The following is a 25,357-nucleotide window of genomic DNA, read 5'->3' on the forward strand; positions in this document are numbered from 1 at the left end:
ACTTGTTCCATTATTAACACAACTTTTTGAAGTAAACAAGAATAATTTCCATTATTTTTTCCATTAACGCAACACAACAGTAAACATGGTCCATGTGGAATAGTTGCCGCTGAGCCTTCAGGCAGCAAAGCGTTCACGGATGAGCTGCTGGCACAAGGCTCGAGGAATCGTTGAAGGGGCACAACGGCCCACCTTACTCCACCGTCGTGCTCCAGGTTCAGGTAGTTGCATGGCTTCCTCGTCCTCCTGCTCCTCATCATCTACATGTTTCTCCTCATTATCAGCTATTCTCACCTCAGGTGGGTCTTCTACTACCAGCTGCTGCTGCCTCATGATGGCAAAGTTATGCAGCATGCAGCACACAACAGCGAACTGACCGATAAGTAGCCTCCGGAATAGTCCAGGTATCGGAAACGCTGTTTCAAGATGCCAATGGTCCTCTCTATTATGCTGCGCGTCTATTGTGTTGTATTCCCGGTCAGCTTCCGTCCGGGTTACGCGTAGAGGCATCATGAGCCAGGTGGCGAGGCCGTACCTTTGGTCTCCCAGCAGCCAGCTCTGCCCTTCTATCAGTTGCTGAAACATGGCAGCTATCGTGCTCTCACTTAGGATGAACGCATCATGGGTGCTCCCGGGGTATCTCACGTCAACTGACATGATGCGATGCATGTCGTCACACACGAGCTGCACATTCATGGAGTGGAAGCCTTTTCTGTTCCTGTACATCTCGGAATCCTCCAACGGTGCTCGCAAGGTGATGTGGGTACAATCAATGCAGCCCTATACGTTTGGGAAGCCAGCAATCCTGGAGAAGCCCACAGCCCTTTCACGCATTGCCTGGGTGGTTATGGGGAACTTTATGCAGTCATTCCTCCGGGCATATAGTGCAGCAGTCACCTGCTGAATGCAGATATGTGTTGCATGTTGAGAAATGGGGCACACATCCCCGGTTGTGGCCTGGAATGATCCAGATGCATAAAATAAAAGTGCAGCTGTAACCTTTACTTCAACTGAAAAACAGTCCTCCTGATGCTTCTAGGGTGCAAGTCTGCTCTTACTAACTCACAGATCTCGGTCACAGATCTCGGTTGCCGAAATGCAGTCTTCTCACACAGTCTGCATCACTCGGGTGCAGGTATGAACGCCTGTCTCGATATACCCGATGTGGGTAGGCCTCCTGCCCATCATCCTACGTGCTCTGAGGTTCCTCATGCAATGATGCGAATCAATCTTTTCTTCCGCAGCTCCATCATGCAGAAGGCTTGCACGAGGTATGGCATAATCAGTATTGCCCCCCTAATGATCTCCTGGACTAGTTTTAATCGCCTGGATGGGTCGGAGAGGAATTTTCCCAGATTTTTTTCCTCCCTAAATTGGCCTGGATTTTTATCTGGTTTTTGCCTCTCCCAGGAGATCACATGGCTCCGGTTGGGGTGGAGTATAGAAGGTTTCCGTATAAGGGGTGTCGCAGTTCTGTGAGGCGGATTGGTTGGGCTGGGTGCTCTTTGCCTTTCCACCATTGTTCATTGTTCGTAGGTTTATATGTAACCTTCAGGGCTACTGATCGAGGGCTGTGCTTGCCCTTGGTCGGCCGGCGCGGACACAATGGGCCGAAATGACCCTCCTTCTGCGCTGTAAATTTCTGTTTCTATAATTAAATTGTACCTTTGCAAGAAGCTCAAAGCAGCAGGACAAGTTTCTTTGTTCTCTTTCTCCTCAAGGTCGACGCCCTAGTACGGACCACACCCAGGTCTGCTCATGCGCAATCGGCTTGCTTAGAACGGGAACATTTGCGTCAACGAAGTCTAATGCAAAGTATCATCCCACCACCGACCGAACGTCTCCTCACTGGGCTTGAGGGTCGGCTGGCAGAATCGTTCCCTCGCCACCCCCCTCCCGCCCCTCCCCCTCACCCCCTCACCCCCCTGGGCTTCTTTTGTACGGGTCCGGGCGAGGGACCGATTCTGCCGGCCGACGCTCCGACCCTCGAGCGCGGCGAGGAGATGTTCAATGGTGGCTTGGCACTTTGAAAAAAAATCCCACATTAAAGAATTGCATTAGACTTCCATTCTCTGCTTTTTAAGTTTGATAAAATGAAGCTTCATGATGTTTATTAAATGTGTTCTTGACTCCCTCCAAAACTTTGCATAAAAGCAACGGTGTCTTTCTGCGCCAATTTTTTAATGTGCGCTGGTTTTTCTTAAATGCCCAGAAGGTTTTGTGGGAGTGGTCACATTAGGCCGTCCGAGGAGAAATATAAATTGACCAAACTTGGACAAATGTGGAAAAACTAGCGCAGACATCAGGTTAAGCCCCCTATGACGCAAAAAAGAACTAACCTAAAAAGATCGTAACTAACTGAGTTACGCTGGCGCACAAACTTTGGGGAAATTTGGAGATTTAAATTTAGGCCCCCAAAAAAATGGCGCGTGCCAAAAAAACGGCGCAGATAACTGGGGGAAATTGAGCCCATTACCTATATTTTTATCGGAGCATGCTTAACTCAAAAGGAATTTGAGCATATTCTATTCAATAACAGGCGTTCAACTATGAATGATGTCGTCAGATGCCAACTTTACAAATTTCAATGATTCTCTCACTTGCCTGGCATGCGGACCTCACTGGCTGGCCAGAATGCACCTGTTAAAATGGCGCACGATGCCAGACTCGCAAAGATCGGGTGAGTAGTCTCTGCAAGGACATTAACCCCCTCAAACAGCGTACAATGTTCAACAGCAGAAGGTAATTGTATCTATGCACCTCACAGGTTTGTCGAGCTGTTGCATTGTGAGTGGCTTCGCCAGTTTCATGATGTTCACAAGACTCAATAAAAACCCCCAATCCATTGAGTTTAGGTTACCCGCGATCAGGTACACGGATGTGAGGCTAGTAGACGAACTGGTAATGTGTAGCGTGATTGTGAAACCTTTGTTAATAAACCAATTATTTCTTAATAGCAATGTGTTGCTATGAATTCTCAAGTAAAGAACCCACGAAGCCAATACATTACAGTAATTGAATAGTTTCTGAATGTGCAATGCATTAGGCACTAATGAGCAATCTTTTACCAAGTGCACTGGCAGATAGGATCAATGAAGCTCTGTGTTAGTGATTTCCTGAACCTACAGCATTGCTTTAGCAGTTGTGCCAGGCACTGTGAGACAGTTGTTGCCCCATCACTTACAGATACTGGGTGGAAATTCCATAGGGGTTCCTCTGGTTCTCTCTCCACCAGCCCCCCCCCCCCAACCCTCTGTAACTCAGGGAACCGGCTGGGAGCTGGTTACGCTGGATCTCCATTGCTTCCAGGAGTTTCCTTGTTGATTCATAACTGGTTGGCAGACAGGAAGCAGAGAGTCGTGATAAACAGGTCCTTCTCAGAATGGCAGGCAGTGACTAGTGGGGTGCCGCAGGGCTCAGTGCTGGGACCCCAGCTATTTACAATATACATCAATGATTTAGATGAAGGAATTGAGTGTAATATCTCCAAGTTTGCAGATGACACCTAATTGGGTGGCGGTGTGAGCTGTGAGGAGGACGCTAAGAGGCTGCAGAGTGACTTGGGCAGGTTAGGTGAGTGGTCAAACGCATGGCAGATGCAGTATAATGTGGATAAATGTGAGGTTATCCACTTTGGGGGCAAAAACATGAAGGCAGAATATTATCTGAATGGCGGCAGATTAGGAAAAGAGGAGGTGCAACGAGACCTGGGTGTCATGGTACATCAGTCATTGAAAGTTGGCATGCAGATACAGCAGGTGGTGAAAAAGGCAAAAGGCATGTTGGCCTTCATAGCGAGAGGATTTGAGTATAGGAGCAGGGAGATCGTAATGCAGTTGTACATGGCCTTGGTGAGGCCACACCTTGAATATTGTGTTCAGTTTTGGTCTCCTAATCTGAGGAAGGACGTTCTTGCTATTGAAGGAATGCAGCGAAGGTTCACCAGACTGATTCCCGGGATGGCGAGACTGACATATGAGGAGAGACTGGATCGACTGGGCCTTTATTCACTGGAGTTTAGAAGAATGAGAGGGGATCGCATAGAAACATATAAAATTCTGACAGGACTGGACAGGTTAGATGCAGGAAGAATGTTCCCGATGTTGGGGAAGTCCAGAACCAGGGGACACAGTCTAAGGATAAGGGGTAAGCCATTTAGGACCGAGATGAGGAGAAATTTCTTCACTCAGAGAGTTGTTAACCTGTGGAATTCTCTACCACAGAGAGTTGTTGATGCCAGTTCGTTAGATATATTCAAGAGGGAGTTAGATATGGCCCTGATGGCTAAAGGGATCAAGGGGTATGGAGAGAAAGCAGGAAAGGGGTACTGAGATGAATGATCAGCCATGATCTTATTGAATGGTGGTGCAGGCTCGAAGAGCTGAATGGCCTACTCCTGCACCTATTTTCTGTTTCTATGTTTCATTCAACAAGATCACGACTCATCTTTGACTTCAACTCCACTCTCTGGCAGTGTGAACACTGGAGAACATCATTGGCGCCGGATCCTGAGGGGTTGCAGGGTTAGACGGGGCTATTTGTATGTTATCTGAGTCCTGTTTGATCAAATGTGGGTTCATGAAGGAGATGTCTTGCCAATCTAACTTACTGATTTTCTTTGAGGGTATGACAAAGGATCTTTGTAGAGGTAAGGCAGTGGATGTGGTGCACTTGGGTTCCAGTAAAACTTTTGATACTATTCCTTTGGAAAGGTTGATACTGAGAAAGCAGGAATCTGGAAATATTTTTACAATGTGGAAAATGTAATGTATTTTCTTCATGGGTTCTTTGCTTAAGAATTCATAGCAACACATTGCTATTAAGAACCAGTTGGGTTATTAGCAAAAGGTTTAACAATCACACTACACATTATCAGTTCATCCACCAGGCTCACAACCACCTGCCTCATCGTGGATCCCCCAAACCCAACTGGTTGGGGTTTTATTGAGTCTTGTGAACATCACGTGACTGGCTAAGCCACTCCCAACTCAACAGCTCTACAACTATTTTAGTTGTGCACTTTAATCAAGTGCCTCCTGGTTAAAGGGGGGCACACTCCAAACACTTTCAAACAAGTGTCTCCTTGTTTTTTTTTAAGGGCACCAGAAACACAAATTATACAAGTGCCCCCTGGCTAAAAGGGGAGGGGCACTAAAACCGACAAACTTAAACAAATTAAACTGTGGACATGGTTCAAATTAAAATTTGGTTGCCGGGGGTGATGATGCACTCCAGTCCCTCCTTCGCCCACCTCTCGCGGAAGGCAGTGAGCGTACCTGTGGACACCGCGTGCTCCATCTCCAGGGACACCCTGGCTCGGATGTAACCGCGGAAGAGAGGCAGACAGTCAGGCTGAACGACCCCCTCGACCGCCCGCTGCTTGGACCGGCTGATGGCCCCCTTGGCCAAGCCCAGCAGCAGTCCTACGAGGAGGCCTTCTGACTTGTCCGCTCCCCTCCGCACAGGGTGCCCAAAGATCAGGAGTGTGGGACTGAAGTGCAACCAGAATTTGAGGAGCAGCCCCTTCAGATATTGGAAGAGGGGCTGCAACCTCGCACGCTCCATAAAAACATGGAACACGAACTCCTCCAGACCGCAGAAATTACAGGCGGCCTGGGAGCCCGTGAACCGACTTAAAAATTTATTGCACGGGACTGCTCCGTGCAACGCCCCCCAGGCCAAATCCCCAGTAAATAAGGGGAGGACTCCCGCATGGAGAGCACTCCATTGCGGACCCCCGCTTCCTACAGACGGCAAGATGGTGCGCCATGTCGTGTACGGACGGCAGACGAGGCTGGCAACGTGGAGAGTGTGCAGAACTGAAAGGCACGGAGGGGATTTCCCGGAGGAGGCCCAAGTTGCGAGGCACCGGCTCCTGAGGGAGGTTTCGGGGCTTGGCGCCGATGAGGAATTCCGTCCGGACGGGGGTCAGTTCGGACGGGGTCTGCCCACGTGCTTGGGCCTCCTCGACACACCTAATGGAGTCAGGGCCCACTGCTGTTTTTAGCGACTCGATGGCATTGGCCGCTCGCCGGACGTCGGCCCAGGATAGGCGCCGTGGCAGCTCGTCTGGCGCCATCCAGCCCGCTCCTTTGCCATCGAGCAGGTCCCTGACCCTGGTCACCTCGTCAGACACAGCCCTCTTGTCCGCCTGCCACCTAAAACCGCGGTCGTGGAGGTACGGATTCCTGAGCAGCGTCTCCCAAAGGACAGGCGGCGAGCGTAGCAGTAGACACCTTGCAGCAGCTCTACAACTATTTTTTAGGAGAACTTTAATTCAAATGCCTCCCTTTCTTTTGGCAAGGGCACTAAAATCCACAAATTTCCAAATAAAACTTTAACGGAAACTTAGATCAAATTAAAATTTGGTTGCCGTGGGTGATGATGCGCTCCAGTAATGAAGTGCCCACCTCTCACGGAAGGCCGGTGGACCCCCAACTGCTCTACAAACCTGTGAGCATACACACGGGCGCACACATGACACACGTGCCGGTGCCGTACCACCTTGCACACTTTGAAAGAAAGAAAGACTCACATTCATACAGCACCTCGCACGACCTCAGGACGACCCAGAGTGCTTTACAGCCAATGAAGTACACTCATCATTTTTGCTGCCCGTATTATACAGCTGCCTGCAAACTAGCCGTGCCAACATTTCAAAAGTAATTCAACAGACATGAAGTGCTTTGGGACATTTCTGAGGAAATAAGGACCTATACAAATGCAAATTTTCCCATCATATTTGTTTTGCCTCCCTTCCAACACTTACCGGGGAGAAGATTGATGCTGGTGTCCGCAGGCAATTGTCTCTGCATTACTTTTATCCTCAATTTGCTTTGGATCTATGTTTACCAAGTCTGTTTATAATGATGAAATATGATTACATTCCATTTTAATGATGCATTGAGAAACTCTGACGGGAGCCTTTCTGACTCAGTGTCTGCATATCAAGCATGCCGTGGAGTGTCTACATTTTAACCTGCAGAAAATGTGATTCATTTAATATGTCTGAAAAGATAAGCCGTTCCCAAATATTCACAACTTGATCAGGGCAACTGTGTAACACCCCTCTCCCCCGCCAGAAAACACCAATCTCACGGTTATTTTTTCGATTTTTTTACTCAATTAGACATTTGAAGATCGTTTGGATTCAGCAAGTCACTGAGAGCGAGAAATTCGTTACAGCCCACAAATGAGCAGTGTTAAGTAGCGCCTGTAGTGTACTTGCTTCATGGGTTCTTCGCTTCAGAATTCACGGCTACACATTTGCTGCAAAAAACTAGCTGGTCTATCAGCAAAGGTTTCATCATCATGAGCAGTCCCTCGGAATCGAGGAAGACTTGCTTCCACTCCAGAAGTGAGTTCTTTGGTGGCTGAACAGTCCAATACGAGAGCCACAGACCCTGTCACAGGTGGAACAGATAGTCGTTGAGGGAAGGGGTGGGTGGGACAGGTTTGTCGCACGCTCTTTCCGCTGCCTGCGCTTGATTTCTGCATGCTCTTGGCGTTGAGACTCGAGGTGCTCAGCGCCCTCCCGGATGCACTTCCTCCACTTAGGGTGGTCTTTGGCAAGGGACTCCCAGATGTCAGTGGGGATGTCGCACTTTATCAGGAAGGCTTTGAGGGTGTCCTTGTAGCGCTACAGCTGCCCACCTTTGGCTCATTTGCCGTGAAGGAGCTCCGAGTAGAGCGCTTGCTTTGGGAGTCTCGTGTCTAGCATGCGGACTATGTGGCCTGCCCAGCGGAGCTGATCGAGTGTGGTCAGTGCTTCAATGCCGGGGATGTTAGCCTGAATGAGAACGCTGATGTTGGTGCGCCTATCCTCACAAACTGAACCCCACCAGTTCACCCACCAGGCTCACAACTGCGCGCCTCATCGTGGAGAACCTGGATTCAATTGACCGGGGTTTTATTGCGTCTTGTGAACACCACGTGACTGGCTCAGTCACTCACACTACAACAGCTCCACAAGCCACTGAGCATGCTCACCGATGCATACATCACAACGCCAGTTGAAAATCATCTGGACTGCACGCAAAATTCGTCGTCACTCCTCATTAAAATCGTTGCAGTCATGATTCTGGTGTAAAATACCAAGCTCATTGGCGTTACACTGAAAACATAGAAATATAGAAACATAGAAAATAGGTGTAGAAGTAGGCCATTCGGCCCTTCGAGCCTGCACCACCATTCAATGAGTTCATGGCTGAACATGCAACTTCAGTACCCCATTCCTGCTTTCTTGCCATACCTCTTGATCCCCCGAGTAGTAAGGACTACATCTAACTCCTTTTTGAATATATTTAGTGAATTGGCCTCAACAACTTTCTGTGGTAGAGAATTCCACAGGTTCACCACTCTCTGGATGAAGAAGTTTCTCCTCATCTCGGTCCTAAATGGCTTACCCCTTATCCTTAGACTGTGACCCCTGGTTCTGGACTTCCCCAACATTGGGAACATTCTTCCTGCGTCTAACCTGTCTAAACCCGTCAGAATGTTAAATATTTCTATGAGATCCCCTCTCATTCTTCTGAACTCCAGTGAATACAAGCCCAGTTGATCCAGTCTTTCTTGATAGGTCAGTCCCGCCATCCCGGGAATCAGTCTGGTGAACCTTCGCTGCACTCCCTCAATAGCAAGAATGTTCTTCCTCAAGTTAGGAGACCAAAACTGTACACAATACTCCAGGTGTGGCCTCACCAAGGCCCTGTACAACTGTAGTAACACCTCCCTGCCCCTGTACTCAAATCCCCTCGCGATGAAGGCCAACATGCCATTTGCTTTCTTAACCGCCTGCTGTACCTGCATACCAACCTTCAATGACTGATGTACCATGACACCCAGGTCTCGTTGCACCTCCCCTTTTCCTAATCTGTCACCATTCAGATAATAGTCTGTCTCTCTGTTTTTAACCACCAAAGTGGATAACCTCACATTTATCCACATTATACTTCATCTGCCATGCATTTGCCCACTCACCTAACCTATCCAAGTCACTCTGCAGCCTCATAGCATCCTCCTCGCAGCTCACACTGCCACCCAACTTAGTATCATCTGCAAATTTGGAGATATTACATTTAATCCCCTCGTCTAAATCATTAATGTACAATGTAAACAGCTGGAGCCCCAGCACAGAACCTTGCCGGACCCCACTAGTCACTGCCTGCCATTCTGAAAAGTACCCATTTAATCCTACTCTTTGCTTCCTGTCTGACAACCAGTTCTCAATCCATGTCAGCACACTACCCCCAATCCCATGTGCTTTAACTTTGCACATTAATCTCTTGTGTGGGACCTTGTCGAAAGCCTTCTGAAAGTCCAAATACACCACATCAACTGGTTCTCCCTTGTCCACTCTACTGGAAACATTCTCAAAAAATTCCAGAATATTTGTCAAGCATGATTTCCCTTTCACAAATCCATGCTGACTTGGACCTATCATGTCACCTCTTTCCAAATGCGCTGCTATGACACCCTTAATAATTGATTCCATCATTTTACCCACTACCGATGTCAGGCTGACCGGTCTATAATTCCATGTTTTCTCTCTCCCTCCTTTTTTAAAAAGTGGGGTTACATTGGCTACCCTCCACTCCATAAAGATGGACCAATATCAGGGACAGTCTAATCTTCAGTAATGATTGCCACGGGTTTTTTTCATTTCTTAAAGGGGAGGTTCATTGATGTTGCAGCACCTCATGTTCAGCATTGTTGTGTGTGCAGCTGCCTCAACAACCATAAGAAGGACAAGGAGGAGGAGCACTTACTTACAAATCCTGATGGCAGATTGCTGTCCCAGGGAGAGAGCACGGGGGTTTTCCGATGAAGCTTTGGAGGCAGTGGTTTTAACGGGAGAGAGAAGGCGGGCAAGTCCTGTACCCGCCAACTAGCAGGAGCCCCTCACCACAAGTCTGCCAGACGATGTGGAGGAGGGTGGCACACCACGACTCGGGCAGCACTGTGCTCCCCAGGACCCACACCCAGTGCAGGAAGAAGTTTAACGAACTCTCACGGGTAGTCAGGGTGAGTGAAGGCTTCAACAAATGCTACATACCACCATCTGTACCACAAACTTCACTCACTGCTCAATGCACCACACCCCCAGTGCTCACCCACCGACAACCTCCACTGAGCAACACTCACACCCACTTCTCACACCTTGCACACAATGACAGCTGTTCAACCATGGCAGGCACAGGGGTCATTAGTTATTAGAATTCATGTGATATGTATGACATGTTTATAGATAAATGTATGAATGGTGTTTGGAATACTTTGTGGGATCTCTCTCATTTCACCTTTGTGGCCAGGAGGATGCTGTGATACAAAGTGAGACAGGGATTGTGTGATGGGGATGTGGTGAGCTTTGGGGATCTGGGGTTTCAGTAATGTGAATTGGAGTCCGATGAGCCGGTCACGGAGAGCCTGTCCAGAAAGCTGACTGTCTCGCTGCCTCCACCCTCCCTCCTCTTCCTCCTTGTCCAAATCCTCCACGTCTTCTTCCTCTTCATCGTTGTCCTCCTTGACTCATCATCCTCCTGAGGTAATCTCGCAATCCCACAGCCCCCATGACTGTGAGGAAGCTTTTAGCAAATAATGAATGACTTCTGCACTTGAATGAACACTCCCTGTCATCGAGAAAAACTTGAAATAACTAAAGAGAGCTCTTTCTGTTGCAGGGAGTAGCAAACAGGCACTGAAACTGCAAAACCCTGTCTGCTATAGCTGACTGGCGATGGTGCCTTTAAATATGGCTGCTGCTAATTGCTTTCTGCTGGTAGACGATAACTCTCCCTTTCCTTGTTCTGCGCTGCCATAAAGGTAAGTGGCTAAAACCAATGTTGGAGATCGGGCGTCCAGTGAGCATTGCACACTCACTGACGTCACAATCTCCTGACGATCGAGTTTACCGGCAACACCAATATGGCGTGTGGTGCTGGAACCGGCATCAGCTGTCGCTACAGCTGTTAACAGCATTTTTGCGCCATCTCGTGGCGCTAACGTGTGGCACAAACCACACGAATTTCTCCCCGTGAATGTTCACAGTATTAAATTTTATAAATTATATTTTAAAGTATATTCATTTTAAATAATAGATATATACGTAATCCTGTTGCAGGAAAACTTCTCAAACTACCCTGATATATGAAAGAAAGGAAAGAAAGACCTACATTTCTATAGCGCATTTACAGCCAATTAAGTACTTTTGGAGTGTAGTCACTGTTGTAATGCAGGAAATGCAGCAGCCAACTTGCACACACAGCAAGCTCCCACAAACAGCAATATGATAACGACCAGATAATCTGTTTTGATGATGTTGCTTGAGGGATAAATATTAGCCAAGGCACCAGGGATAACTCCCCTGCTCGTCTTCAAAATAGTGCCATGGGATCTTTTACGTCCACCTGACAGAGCAGACGGGGCCTCGGTTTAATGTCTCATCTGAAAGACGGCATCTCCATCAGTGCAGCACTCCCTCAGCACTGCACTGGAGTGTTAGCCTAGATTTTGTGCTCAAGTCTCCAAGAAAGATCCCAGTGACTCCCATTTTTGTTTCATATGTAGTCTGTGGTGTATCCCTTAAATTTAACGCCAGTCATCAATACTTTTTTTTCATCAGTCCCGATACATTGGGGGTAATTTTGACTTTGTACAATAGTCAATGGATGTCAATGGAAATAAAAATGGGGTGCGATGAGAAACTGACAGCCAATTTGCCCAGTTGACACCATTGCCCAAAGTCCAAATTACCCCCGTTGTATATGACATGATTCCACTTCTTATATCTCAATATGTGTGCCTGGACAATTGAGTATCACTGAAATAGGAACAGGAGTAGGCCATTCAGCCCCTCGAGTCTATTCCACCAATCATTAGATCATGGCTGATGTGCTCAGGGGCTGCAAGCATCATGTTCACTCACACACATACACGCACTCACACAACATCAATGTGCATTTATATAGCGCCTTTAACATTGAAAAAGAACATCCCAAAACACACACACACTTTCCAGTATCTGTGATCTGTGCAGCGTTCGCTGCAGGTAAAATTGGCCTTCAATGCTCCTGGGCTCGGAAGAGGGGTAGCGGAGGGTGCGGGGAAAAGAGGTGGAGGATATGAGCCATTCCTGATCGCTACCCAATGAGGATAGGTTAGAGGTCAGTTGTGATGCCAACATTGTCGAACATCCTGCCAACAGTCACTGCCCAGTCTCACGGGGAGGGAGGGGTGGTGGGGGATGGGACGGGTGTGGGTTACCCATGGGCAGCCAGCACTCATGGAACATGAGGCAGGTGTAAAGAAGCACCTGTCGGGAAAGGGGAGAACAAAAATGGGAGGGGCAGGAACTGGAAGGCTGATGGTCAACTCCATTTTGTAGGCTCACGTGCTGAACCAGTTCTCTTCAATGCAGCTGAACAAAGAGTCTCAGAAAAGGGATTCAAACACAGAGGCGGTAGACAAAAGCAAAATACTGCGGATGCTGGAATCTGAAATAAAAACAGAAAATGCTGGAAATACTCAGCAGGTCAGGCAGCATCTGTGGAGAAAGAAACAAAGTTAATGTTTCAGATCGATGACCTTTCGTCAGAACTGACAATAGTTCATAGAAACAGAGAAACATAGAAAATAGGTGCAGGAGCAGGCCATTCGAGCCTCCACCTCCATTCAATAAGATCATGGCTGATCATTCCCTCAGTACCCCATTCCTGCTTTCTCTCCATACCCCTTGATCCCTTTAGCCGTAAGGACCATATCTAACTCCCTTTTGAATATATCCAACGAACTGGCCTCAACAACTCTCTGCGGCAGGGAATTCCACAGGTTCACAACAGGTGAACACGTTTCTCCTCATCTCGGTCCTAAATGGCTTACCCCTTATCCTTAGACTGTGACCCCTGGTTCTGGACTTCCCCAACATCGGGAACATTCTTCCTGCATCTAACCTGTCCAATCCTGTCAGAATTTTATATGTTTCCATGCGATCCTCTCTCATTCTTAATGTAACAGATTCTTAAGGAAGTGCTGGGGCCCTGAAAGGGGGAGCGGGGGGGGGGGGGGGGGGGAGAGGGGGAATGGGCAGGGGAGGATAGAACAAAAGGGAAGGTCTGTCATAAGGTGGAAGGCAGGAGAGAATTGAGAGACAAAAGGAATGATGGGCTGAATTGAGATGGTAATGGCAGAATAATGTATAACAGAGGCAGTAGATGTACATGCTCTCGTTAGCCTTTGAATTACTCCTGCTTGTAATATGAGTCGATCAGTTTATAAGAAAAATGTCTTTGACGTATAGATATTTTTAGTTGCAATTAGTGTTCCACTGCCATGTCTACAAAAGACCATTTCAGAATAAAATGCTATTTTAAAACAATGCTAAAGACTGAATGTTCAACTAAATACAATTATATATACATTCTCAGTAGAACTGCAATCAGAACCGTTCTTTCTGGTCCTAACTGTACTCAATGTTTACTTTAATTCATTAACATTCTCAGACACAGCGCAATAAGGGGCTACAAATATAAGATTGACACAAATAAATCGAACCGGGAATTCAGCAGAAACATCTTTACCCAGAGAGTGGTTAGAATGGGAACATGCTACCACAAGGAATGGTTGAGGCGAATAGCAGAGATGCATTTAAAGGGGAAGCTGGATAAACACATGAGGGAGAAAGGAATTGAAGGATATGTTTATTGGGCGAGATGAAGAAGGGTGGGAGGAGTCTCGTGTGGAGCATAAACACCGGCATGGACCAGTTGGGCCGAATGGCCTGTTTCTGTGCTGTAACATTCTATGTAATTCTATGTAATCAGCAGCAGGAACCATTGATTGAGTTCCATAAAACACAACCAAGGCAGCGACGGATGCCGTGAGGTTCACGAAGCAGATGAGCCTCTGATCAAAGTTTGGAAAGTTCAAAGTGACCAAGTCCAAGGTTTGTCATAGTCTTGGGGGTGGAAATTTTTTGGAGGGTTCCTAAGGCGCTAATATCAGGTGGTCGCCACATTTAGCGCCGGAAAATTATTAGCGACGGGAGCAGCAAAATTCAGGTTTTGCGTCCTACAGTGGGGCGGAGCGCGAAGGAAAGTGTTCAACACTTCTCTTCGAGCGCTAGGCCGGGTGAGCAACTGAATATCCCGTTGCTAAAGAGCCGGCTTTGTAGTGCCCTGAGAAAGGCCTCCCTGCAAAAATAAAGAATCGGAACAAAAAACACCAAAAACATTCCCGATACATTACTCAGTCCAAATAAAGTTACATCGCAAAAAAAGACCATCACTCACATGTACCTCACGCTGTCGTTCCTTCACATAGCGCCCCTGGACAGCTTGACCGCCAGCTTTCTCTGGCGGGGTCACTAGGGGGCACTACGGGTGTAGCGCAAACCAAATATTGCCTCCGTGTCGATACCGGGGGTCGTTGCACCCTGACACGATGTTCCGGGGCGATACTGCTCAGCACCGCCAGTACCGGCACACTGAATTTGCCGAACGGCACAAATGCCGGAACTCACGGCTACAAACACTTTAGCAACCCCTGTGGCGCCCCTCGCAAGGGGGGGGTATCCGACCAAATTTCTCCCCCATAGTGCCTTAACCTTCCAATGCTCTGGAGACTTCACTCACCAATCAAAGAAGGAAATTTGAACAACTGCCATTGGGAGAGTCAGTTCCAGGTATTGCATCTCCTTTTTGCTATAAATAAATAATTAATTGAAGGGTACCCCTTCTTTTCGAAATAGTAATGGTTGCTATAAAACTGTGAAGACTTCAGATACCTTGGAAATGTAAAGAAGTCTGATTCAGAAAAGTGTAACCAGAAGAATAACCATTCTAGTCTAGTCCGATGAGAATTCTTTTTTATTCAGTGCCCAAGTACATTGTGAATCGCAAGTTTCATTTTATTCTACAACAGCAACAACTTATATTTATATAGCACCTTGAATGTAGTAAAAATGTCCCAAGGCACTTCACAGGAGCGTGATCAAACAAAATTTGACATCGAGCCACTTAAGGAGATATTGGTCCAAGGAAAGGTTTTAAGGAGTGTCTTAAAGGAGGAGAGAAAGGTAGAGAGGTTGTGAGGTTTAGACAGGTCTCGGGGCCTTGGCAGCTGAAGGCAGGCCACCGATGGTAGAACGATGATAATCAAGATACTCAACAAAACCACAATTGAAGGAGCGCAGAGATCACGGAGGTTTGTAGAGCTGGAGAAGGTTACAGTGATAGGGAGGGGGCAAGGGCCATGGAGGGATTTGAACACAAATATGAGAATTTTATTATCTGTATCATTACATTTGTGTTAGACTGGCTTTCATAGCTCATGACTATTTAAACAATAGCTCCTCTGATTCACATGCAAACTGCAATCAAATTACACAGGATTTTATTTCACTTTACATGTGAGTCATCATTTTGCAGAGATTTATATTATAAAAATCAAAATATCTTCATCGACAATTGGAAGATTTCAACAGCCACATAATGGTGTACCAGCACCACCTTCTGTGCAAGCAGCATTCTTTGCCAGCTGGTTTATCTCAATGTCTGTATGTTAAAGTGTGAGACCTCCTTCAGAAATCGAGGAGTAGTCTCCACCAGCCAAGCAAGTCTGGCTCCAATCTGAACAGCTTCATCACTGGATGTGACAGGCTCATCTTCGACCTAACAGCTGCCCCTTCTTAGAAGGAAAGCTTTCTATATTATCCTCATCAAGACCGAAGAGAGTGGCTACTTATCTTTCCGTGGGTTATTCTTCGGAGAGGATTACTTACAAATGGAATATTAAGTCGTGACCTGCAGCCATAAATTAATTCAAGATGGTGTCATGATTATGTCATGTGACATGAATCACAAAGGAGTTATTAAACTATTAATAAAACAACATGAAAAAAATTGGTTATAAACCCAATACGTAAATGTTTGATGGAAGAATTAAAAACCAATCGTGAAGCTGTGATAGTTTCTGAGCTCCTGAATATGGAATGAATCACCAGTGTCAGTCTTGAAGCTTCTATAACAGGCAAAATATCGAAAAGTTGAACACATTTTTCCATTAATGTAATGACTTTGCATACAACCTGAGAGCTTCTGCTCCCTCATCGATGATTCTGTTTGATCAATTCCTCTTATTAATTGAACGAGCTGAACAAAGATTCATCCTAAAGCGAAGGGTGCTCTAATGTCTCGCATAACTCAACGGGCCAGGGATTTCTTAGATTCAATCCGCAAAGTTTAATAATGTCAGGCAGCCGGAGCGATGTTCGGGCTGCTACAATTCGCACTGACGCACCGAAGCGGGATTTTCGGCTTTGCCGTTTTCGGGGCGAAAACGGAGGCTTGGGCGGGAAATTAAAGTTTGCTCTGTGCGGAGTAATGTTTGTCGTTTGGGCCCTGTGCCAGGGGCGCGGCGCAAAGGGAGGGGTTGTACGACTTTCGCGGCGCAAAAACGGGAACCTCACCAACTTTTGTGCGGGGCCAGGAGCGCTCCGAGAGAGAGGCCTTGGGAAGGGGAAACCAGAAATTGACAGAAACTTGCAAAAGAACTTTGCCAACACCCTTACAACACAAATCGCTTGCAAAAAAATAAAAGAACAACAACTGGAACTTACCTTTTTCGCAGTTTATCCAACTCACCGCCACTGGCGGTCACCGCGGGGCACGTTTTGGGGCGTAGGACCGGAGGCGAATCGAAACTCACAGCGGTGTCACAGCGGTTGCACACCCGGCACAGCTCTCCCCAACGATGCTACTAAACGCTACCACAGAACCCGACCCGAGGATCGTGCCCAGATGCAAAAGAGCTCACCGTCCCATTTTTCACCGTGGAGGGTTGCAAACGAGCAAAAGATCCAGCCCTTGAACGGCGCGGATACGATGGGCCGAAATGGCCTCCTTCCATGCCGTAACTTTCTATGAAGGAAAGCATCAATTGAGGCTCCTGTTCTCAATCACTCTCCAATGGCCCTGCTGAAATGCGCATGTGCGTAGACATCAGCGGAACAGCCTGCCGACTCTCTAGGTTTCATCTTCAGTGCCCGTCACAAACTCCGTTCCCTCGCCACTGATTCCAACCCTCTCCCTGTTGACTATCTGAGGCTGAACCAGACCATTTGCAATCTTGGTGGTGTATTTGACCCCGGGATGAACTTACAACCACACAGCCTCTCCATCATCAAGACAGCCCACTCCCACCACCATAACATTGTCCAACTCCACCCTGCCTGAGATCATCTGAGGCCGGAACCCTCATCCATGCCCTTGTTACCTCTAGACTTGACTATTCCAATGTTCTCCTGGCCGGCCTCCCATCTGCCACTCTCCATAAACTTGAGCACATCCAAAACTCGGCTGCCCGTGTCCTAGCTCACACCAAGTCCCATTCACCCATCACCCCTACCGCTGACTTACATTGGCTCCCGATCTGGCAATAACTCAATTTTAAAATTCTCATCCATGTTTTCAATCCCCTCCATGGTCTCACACTTCCACTTCATCTCTGTAACCTCCTCCAAGCCTATAACCTTCTGAGATCTCTGCGCTCCTCCAATTCTGGCCTCTTGTGCATCCCCCGATTTTAATCGCTCCACCATCGGTGGCCGTGCCTTCAGCTGCCTAGGTCTTAAGCTCTGGAACTCCCTCCCTAAATCTTTCTGCCTCTCTCTCCTTCTCTAAGATGCTCCTTACAACCTACCTCTTTGAACAGGCTTTTCGTCATCTGTCCTACTATCTCCTCTGTGGCTCAGTGTCAAATTTTGTTTAATAACACTCTTGTGAAGCGCATTGGAACGTTTTACTACATTAACGGCACTATATAAATGCAGGTTGTTGCTGTTCATACGTGGGGAAGATCGGGGACTTGACCAAAGCACCAATGGTCTGTCAGCACCAGTGGAACTGTACTCCAGTAGGAGTTTGAATTTTGAAAGAACTTGCATTTATATAGCACCTTTCACAACCTCAGGACATCCTAAAGCACTTTACAGTCAATGAAGTACTTTTGAAGTGTAGTTACTGTGGTAATGTAACAAAAGCAGCAGCCAATTTGTGCACAGAAACAGCAATGTGATAATAGAAACATAGAAAATAGGTGCAGGAGTAGGCCATTCGGCCCTTCGAGCCTGCACCGCCATTCAATGAGTTCATGGCTGAACATGCAACTTCAGTACCCCATTCCTGCTTTCTCGCCATACCCCTTGATTCCCCTAGTAGTAAGGACTACATCTAACTCCTTTTTGAATATATTTAGTGAATTGGCCTCAACAACTTTCTGTGGTAGAGAATTTCACAGGTTCACCACTCTATGGGTGAAGAAATTTCTCCTCATCTCGGTCCTAAATGACTTACCCCTTATCCTTAGACTGTTACCCCTGGTTCTGGACTTCCCCAGCATTGGGAACATTCTTCCTGCATCCAACCTGTCTAAACCCGTCAGAATTTTAAATGTTTCTATGAGATCCCCTCTCATTCTTCTGAACTCCAGTGAATACAAGCCCAGTTGATCCAGTCTTTCTTGATATGTCAGTCCCGCCATCCCGGGAATCAGTCTAGTAAACCTTCGCTGCACTCCCTCAATAGCAAGAATGTCCTTCCTCAAGTTAGGAGACCAAAACTGTACACAATACTCCAGGTGTGGCCTCACCAAGGCCCTGTACAACTGTACTAACAACTCCCTGCCCCTGTACTCAAATCCCCTCACTATGAAGGCCAACATGCCATTTACTTTCTTAACCGCCTGCTGTACCTGCATGCCAACCTTCAATGACTGATGTACCATGACACCCAGGTCTCGTTGCCTAATCTGTCACCATTCAGATAATAATCTGTCTCTGTTTTTACCACCAAAGTGGATAGCCTCACATTTATTCACATTATACTTCATCTGCCATGCAGTTGCCCACTCACCTAACCTATCCAAGTCACTCTGCAGCCTCATAGCATCCTCCTCGCAGCTCACACTGCCACCCAACTTAGTGTCCTCCACAAATTTGGAGATACTACATTTAATCCCCTCGTCTAAATCATTAATGTACAATGTAAACAGCTGGGGCCCCAGCACAGAACCTTGCGGTGCTCCACTAGTCACTGCCTGCCATTCTGAAAAGTCCCCATTTACTCCTACTCTTTGTTTCCTGTCTGACAACCAGTTCTCAATCCACATCGAATTATTTTCTCATTCCTTCCATCTCCCATTGTCCATTCCCTGTCGTTTAAATTTTCATTCATCATAATGACCAGTTCATTGGTTTTAAATGATGTGGGTTGAGGGATAAATACTGGCCAGGACACCAGGGAGAACTGGCTTTGTGTTACTGCACATGCCCGTAGGATCATTTATATCCACCTGAGAGGGCAAACAAGACCATGGTTTAAGATCTCAATTGAAGGACAGCACCTCTGGGGCAGTGCAGTACTCCCTCAGTACTGCACTGGTATGTCAGTCTAGAAATCGTGCTGAAATCTCTGGAGTGGGGCTTGAACCCACAACCTTCTGAATCAGAGGCGAGAGTGCTGCCCACTGAGCCACGGCTGAAGAGAGGAGGAATGAAAATTTAAACGACAGGGAATAGACAATGGGAGATGGAAGGAATGGGAAAATAATTCGATGCAAAAGCAATATACTGCAGAGGCTGGTCTGAAATAAAAACAGAAAATGCTGGAAATCTCAGCGGGTCAGGCAGCATCTGTGGAGAGAGAAACAGAGTTAACGTTTCAGGTCGATGACCCTTCGTCAGAACTGGCAAAAGTTTGAAATGTAACAGATTGTTAAGGATATGCAGGGGCTGTGAAAGTGGGAGGGGAGGAAAGAACAAAGGGGAAGGTCTGTGATAGGGTGGAAGACAGGAGAGATGAGAGAGACAAAAGGGATGATGGGCCAAATTGAGATGGTAATGGCACAAATTGGAAAACAAAAGATGAATCTAGATAGGGTGTGAATGGCGGAATAATTACCAGCTGCCACGGGAAAGAGAAAATAAAAATAAAAAGGTGGGGGGGCTTTTGTAAAAAAAATAACTCGATGGTTGTCCATGAGATAATACCACACAATTGTTCAACGTGGAAGTTCCGGACAATTCAAAGACAATATTTTCCTGGACCATTGACAGCAGCTGAGTCTATACAGTTTTTGCAATCAATATCGTAAAGGACCCTTGTTCCCATGAGAAAGTGCGTGGAAAACCTCTATCACAATGAACAATGAAATAATGGGAATCACATTGGAACGCATCATTGTACGAGTTCATGGCGAGAAAAAAAAGCACCTTTCACATCCTCGAGAGGTCCCAAAGGCAATTTACAGCCAATTCATTACTTTTGCAGTTGCTTTGTAGGCAATCATGGCAGCCAGTTTGCGCACAGCAAGCTCCCACAGGCAGCAGTGGTGTTGATTCTGGGATAAATACTGGCCAAGACACATGAGGGACCCTGCTCTTCTATTACAAGCATGACCTCAGTTTAACATCTCACCCATTGCACCTTCAAAAATGCAGCAATCCCTCAGTACTGCACTAAAGTGTCACAGCTCACCTTGTGCTCAAGTCCCTAGAATAAGACTGAACCCATGGCACTTACATAGGATATACGGCACAGAAACAGGCCATTCGGCCCCACCAGTCCATGCCGCTGTTTATGCTCCATGCGAGCCTCCTCCCGCCTTTCCTCATCTAAATCTATCAGCATGGACTTATCTAGCCTCTCCTTAAATTCATATATATTATTCACTTCAACTGTTCCCTGTGGTGGTAATTTCCACATTCTCACCACTTTCTGGGTAAATACGTTTCTTCTATTTGATTTCTTGGTGACTACCACCCCCACTACCCCTGCCGCTTCCCGACATTATTTCACATTCAATCCATTTTGAAAAAGCATCCACCACCACCAGGAACATTTTACCGAGAAACGGGCCCGCATAGTCGACATGGATCCTCGACCATGGTCTGGAGGGCCAGGACTACAAACTTAGTGGCGCCTCTCTGGGCGCGTTGCTCAGCTGAGCACACACGCTGCATTGCTGTACACAGGACCCTAAGTCAGAGTTGATACCGGGCTACCACATGTGGGATCTGGCTATCGCTTTCATCGTTACTATACCCGGCTGTGTGCTGTGGAGATCCGAGATGAACGTCTCCCTGCCCTTTTTTGGTAGCACTACGCGGTTAACCCACAACAGGTAGTCTGCCTGAATGGACAGCTCGTCCTCTCGCCGCTGGAACGGCTTGATTGGCTCTTGCATTTCAACGGGGATGCTGGCCCAGCTCCCATGCAGTACACAGTTTTTTACTAGGGACAGCAGAGGATGGTGGCTGGTCCAAATCCTAATCATTTTCAAACGCTTCCATGACCATCAACAAGTCTGCAGGCTGCACCACCATCAACAAGTTTGCAGCCTGCGCCATTTCCAACCCCGTGCTGGGCAATGGTAGCCGACAGAGCATCTTACTACTAGGGGTATGGCGAGAAAGCAGGAATGGGGTACTGAAGTTGCATGTTCAGCCATGAACTCATTGAATGGCGGTGCAGGCTAGAAGGGCCGAATGGCCTACTCCTGCACTTATTTTCTATTTTTCTATCCGCACAGTTCTCGGTGCCTGGCCTGTGGCAAATAGTATAGTTATACGCTGATAACACGAGTGCCCACCTTTGTATGCGGGCTGAGGCATTAGTATTTATCCCCTTGTTTTCAGTGAACAGGGATGTGAGGGGCTTGTGATCGGTTTCCAGCTCAAATTTGAGGCCAAACAAGTACTGATGCATTTTCTTTACCCCGAACACACACGCTAATGCCTCTTTCTCAATCATGCTGTCGGCCCTCTCGGCCTTAGACAAGCTCCTGGAAGCATAGGCAACAGGTTGCAACTTCCCCACAACGTCAGCTTGTTGTAATACACGCCCGACGTTGAACGACGACGCATCACATGCTAGCACAAGTCTTTTACACAGGTTATACAATACAAGCAGCATAAAATGTTTCTGGCTTTCTCAAAAGCAATTACTTGTTTTTTTTCCCCCATACCCAGTTCTCACCTTTGCGCAATAACACATGTAGGGGCACTAAAAGGGTGCTTAACCCCGGTAGGAAGTTACCAAAATAGTTGAGGAGACCCAGGAACGACCGCAGCTCCGTGACGTTCTGTGGCCTGGGCGCGTTCCTAATAGCCTCTGTCATGGCGTCTGTGGGCTGAATGCCGTCCGCCACTATCTTTCTCCCCAAAACCTCCACTTCTGTTGCCATGAAGAGGCATTTCGACCTCTTCAGCCGCAGCCCTACGCGATCAAGTCGCTGGAGGACTCCTCCAGGTTTTGTAGGTGCTCGACGATGTCCCGACCCATGACCAATAGGTCATCCTGAAAGACCACCGTGTGTGGTACCGACTTGAGTAGGCTCTCCATGTTTCTCTGGAAGATCGCTGCAGCCGACCGAATTCCAAACGGGCATCTGTTGTAGATGAACAGTCCCTTGTGCGTGTTGATGCAGGTGAGGCCCTTCAAAGACTCCTCCAGCTCCTGCGTCATGTAGGCCAAAGTCAGGTCGAGCTTGGTGAGCATCTTGCCTTCTGCCAGCGTCGCAAATAGGTCGTCTGCCTTAGGTAGCGGGTATTGGTCCTATAGCGAGAAACAATTAATAGCTACTTTATAATCACTGCAAATCCTGACCGTGCCATCACGTTTGAGTACTGGAACAATCGTGCTGGCCCACTCGATGAATTCCACTGGGGAGATGATGCCCTCGCGTTGCAGCCTGTCCAGCTCGATTTCCACTCTTTCCCTCATCATGTGAGGTACCGCTTGCGCCTTGTGGTGAATGGGTCGTGCCTCTGGGACCTTCGCCCCGGAAAAGTTTCCAATGCCTGGCTCAAAAAGGGTAGGAAATATGTGAAGAACCTGGGTACATGAGGCCTCATCGACATGTGATAGCGCTTGGATGTCATCCCAGTTCCAGCGGATTTTGCCCAGCCAGCTCCTTCCAAGCAGTGTGGGGCCATCACCTGGGGCAATCCAGAGTGGCAGTTCGTGCACCGTGCCCTCATAGGTGACCTTGACTATGGTGCTGCCCAGGACAGTGATAAGCTCTTTGGTGTACGTTCTCAGTTTCGTGTGAATGGGACTCAGGGCTGGTCGGAATGCCTTGTTGCACCACAGTCTCTCAAACATATTTTTACTCATGATGGATTGGCTAGTGCCAGTGTCCAGTTCCATGGCTATGGGGAAGCCATTCAATTTTACGTTTAGCATTAGAGGTGGACATTTCGTCGAAAATGTGTGCACCCTGTGCACTTCAGCATCTGCCTCCTCTCTCTGAGGCTCGAAATTGCTTTGATCCACCATGGACCGATCTTCCTCTGCCACGCGCTGGTTAGCAGGTTTTGCAGAGCTTGTAGCTCATTTGCAAGCTCCTTGGAGATGCCCCATTGTTCCACAGCTCTTGCAAACATACCCTTTGAAGTGGCATAAATAGGCTGAATGGAAGCCTCCACAACGCCAACAAGGTGTGAATTGCCTTGCATTCATCCTTTGTTGGGGAATCTGAGTCATCTGGGTCACCTGAGGCCTGCTGGCAGTTGCAGACTCGTGGGTTCTGCCCTGTACATTGCTGCACGCAAACACAGTTCCAGTTAATTTATGAACATTGCTTACACTTGTGTGCTCAGAGATTTGTTTGGTGTTATCACTGGTGGACATAAACGCCTGTGCTATCACAATGGCCTTCCTGAGGGTCGGTGTCTCTACAGTCAAAAGTTTTCGTAGGATGGTCTCGTGGCCAATGCCCAGTACAAAAAAGTCTCTGAGCATTTTCTCCAGGTAGCCATCAAACTCACATTGTCCTGCAAGTCGCCTTAGCTCAGTGACGTAGCTCGCCACTTCCTGACCTTCAGATCACTGGCATGTGTAGAACCGGTATCTCGCCATCAGCACACTCTCCCTTGGGTTAAGATGCTCCCGAACCAGTGTACACAGCTCCTCATATGACTTATCTGTGGGTTTCACCGGAGCCAGAAGATTCTTCATGAGGCTGTAGGTTGGTGCCCCGCAGACTGTGAGGAGGACCGCTCTCCTTTTTGCAGCGCTTCCTTCTCCGTCCAGCTCATTGGCTACAAAGTACTGATCTAGCTGTTCGACATAGGCTTCCCAGTCCTCACCCTCCGAGAACTTCACCAGGATGCCCACAGTTTGCTGCATCTTTGCGTTGGATTCGTATTCTCGTCACCAGTTATTGTGTTCCTAACACAGATGAGGCTGCACCCAAGGAGGTTAAAGTAACAGTGACCTCAGTCTTTAATAAGACACTCCAGAGTGAGGAACAGGCCTTAGGGGCCGGCTTATATACAGTGCTCCCAAGTGATGCTGGGATCCCTTGGGACTTCAGGGGATGAGCTCCCTGGTGGCGGAACATAGAAACATAGAAACATAGAAAATAGGTGCAGGAGTAGGCAAATGAATTTCGGCTCTTCGAGCCTGCACCGCCATTCAATGAGTTTATGGCTGTACATGCAACTTCAGTACCCCATTCCTGCTTTCTCGCCATACCCCTTGATCCCCCAAGTAGTAAGGACTACATCTAACTCCTTTTTGAATTTTTTTAGTGAATTGGCCTCAACAACTTTCTGTGGTAGAGAACATGGGAGTGCATGCTTTACAGATACACAACAACATGTAGCTCACAATTTCCAGTGTTGAAATTCATTTGCCAATGATATGCCCATTCTGCAAGTTTATTAATGTCCTCCTGTAATTTGTTGCAGTCCTCCTCAGTATTGACTATCCACCTCCCCACCAATTTGGAGTCATCCGCAAATTTAGAAATTGTGTTTTTGATTCCAAAGTCTAAATCGTTAATATAAATTGTGAACAACAGTGGTCCCAGCACAGATCGTTATGGAACACCACTACCCACCTTCTGCCACTGTGACTAGCTACCTTTTACCCCTAATCTCTGCTTTCTGTCTTGAAGTCAGCTAGCTACCCATTCTGCTACTTGTCCCCTGACTCTGCATTCTCTTACAGAGGTGATAGTTCAACCATTAGGTCAAGCTGATACAAAGTTAGTCTCACGGTATCAGCTGCGGCTCAGTGGGTAGCACACTCACCTCTGAGTCAGAAGATTGTGGGTTCAAGTCCCACGACGTGAGCATATAAATCCAGGCTGACACTCCAATGGAGTGCTGCAGTGTTGGAGGTGCTGTCTTTTGGATGAGACGTTAAACCAAGGTCCTATCTGCTCTCTCAAGTGGATGTAAAAGATCCCATGGCACTATTTTGAAGAAGAGCAGGGGAGTTATCCCTGGTGTCCTGGCCAATATTTATCCCGCAATCAACATAACAAAAACAGATTATCTGGTCATTATCACATTGCT

Source organism: Pristiophorus japonicus, chromosome 15 (genome assembly GCF_044704955.1).
Source record: "Pristiophorus japonicus isolate sPriJap1 chromosome 15, sPriJap1.hap1, whole genome shotgun sequence".
Taxonomy (NCBI): Eukaryota; Metazoa; Chordata; class Chondrichthyes; family Pristiophoridae; genus Pristiophorus; species Pristiophorus japonicus.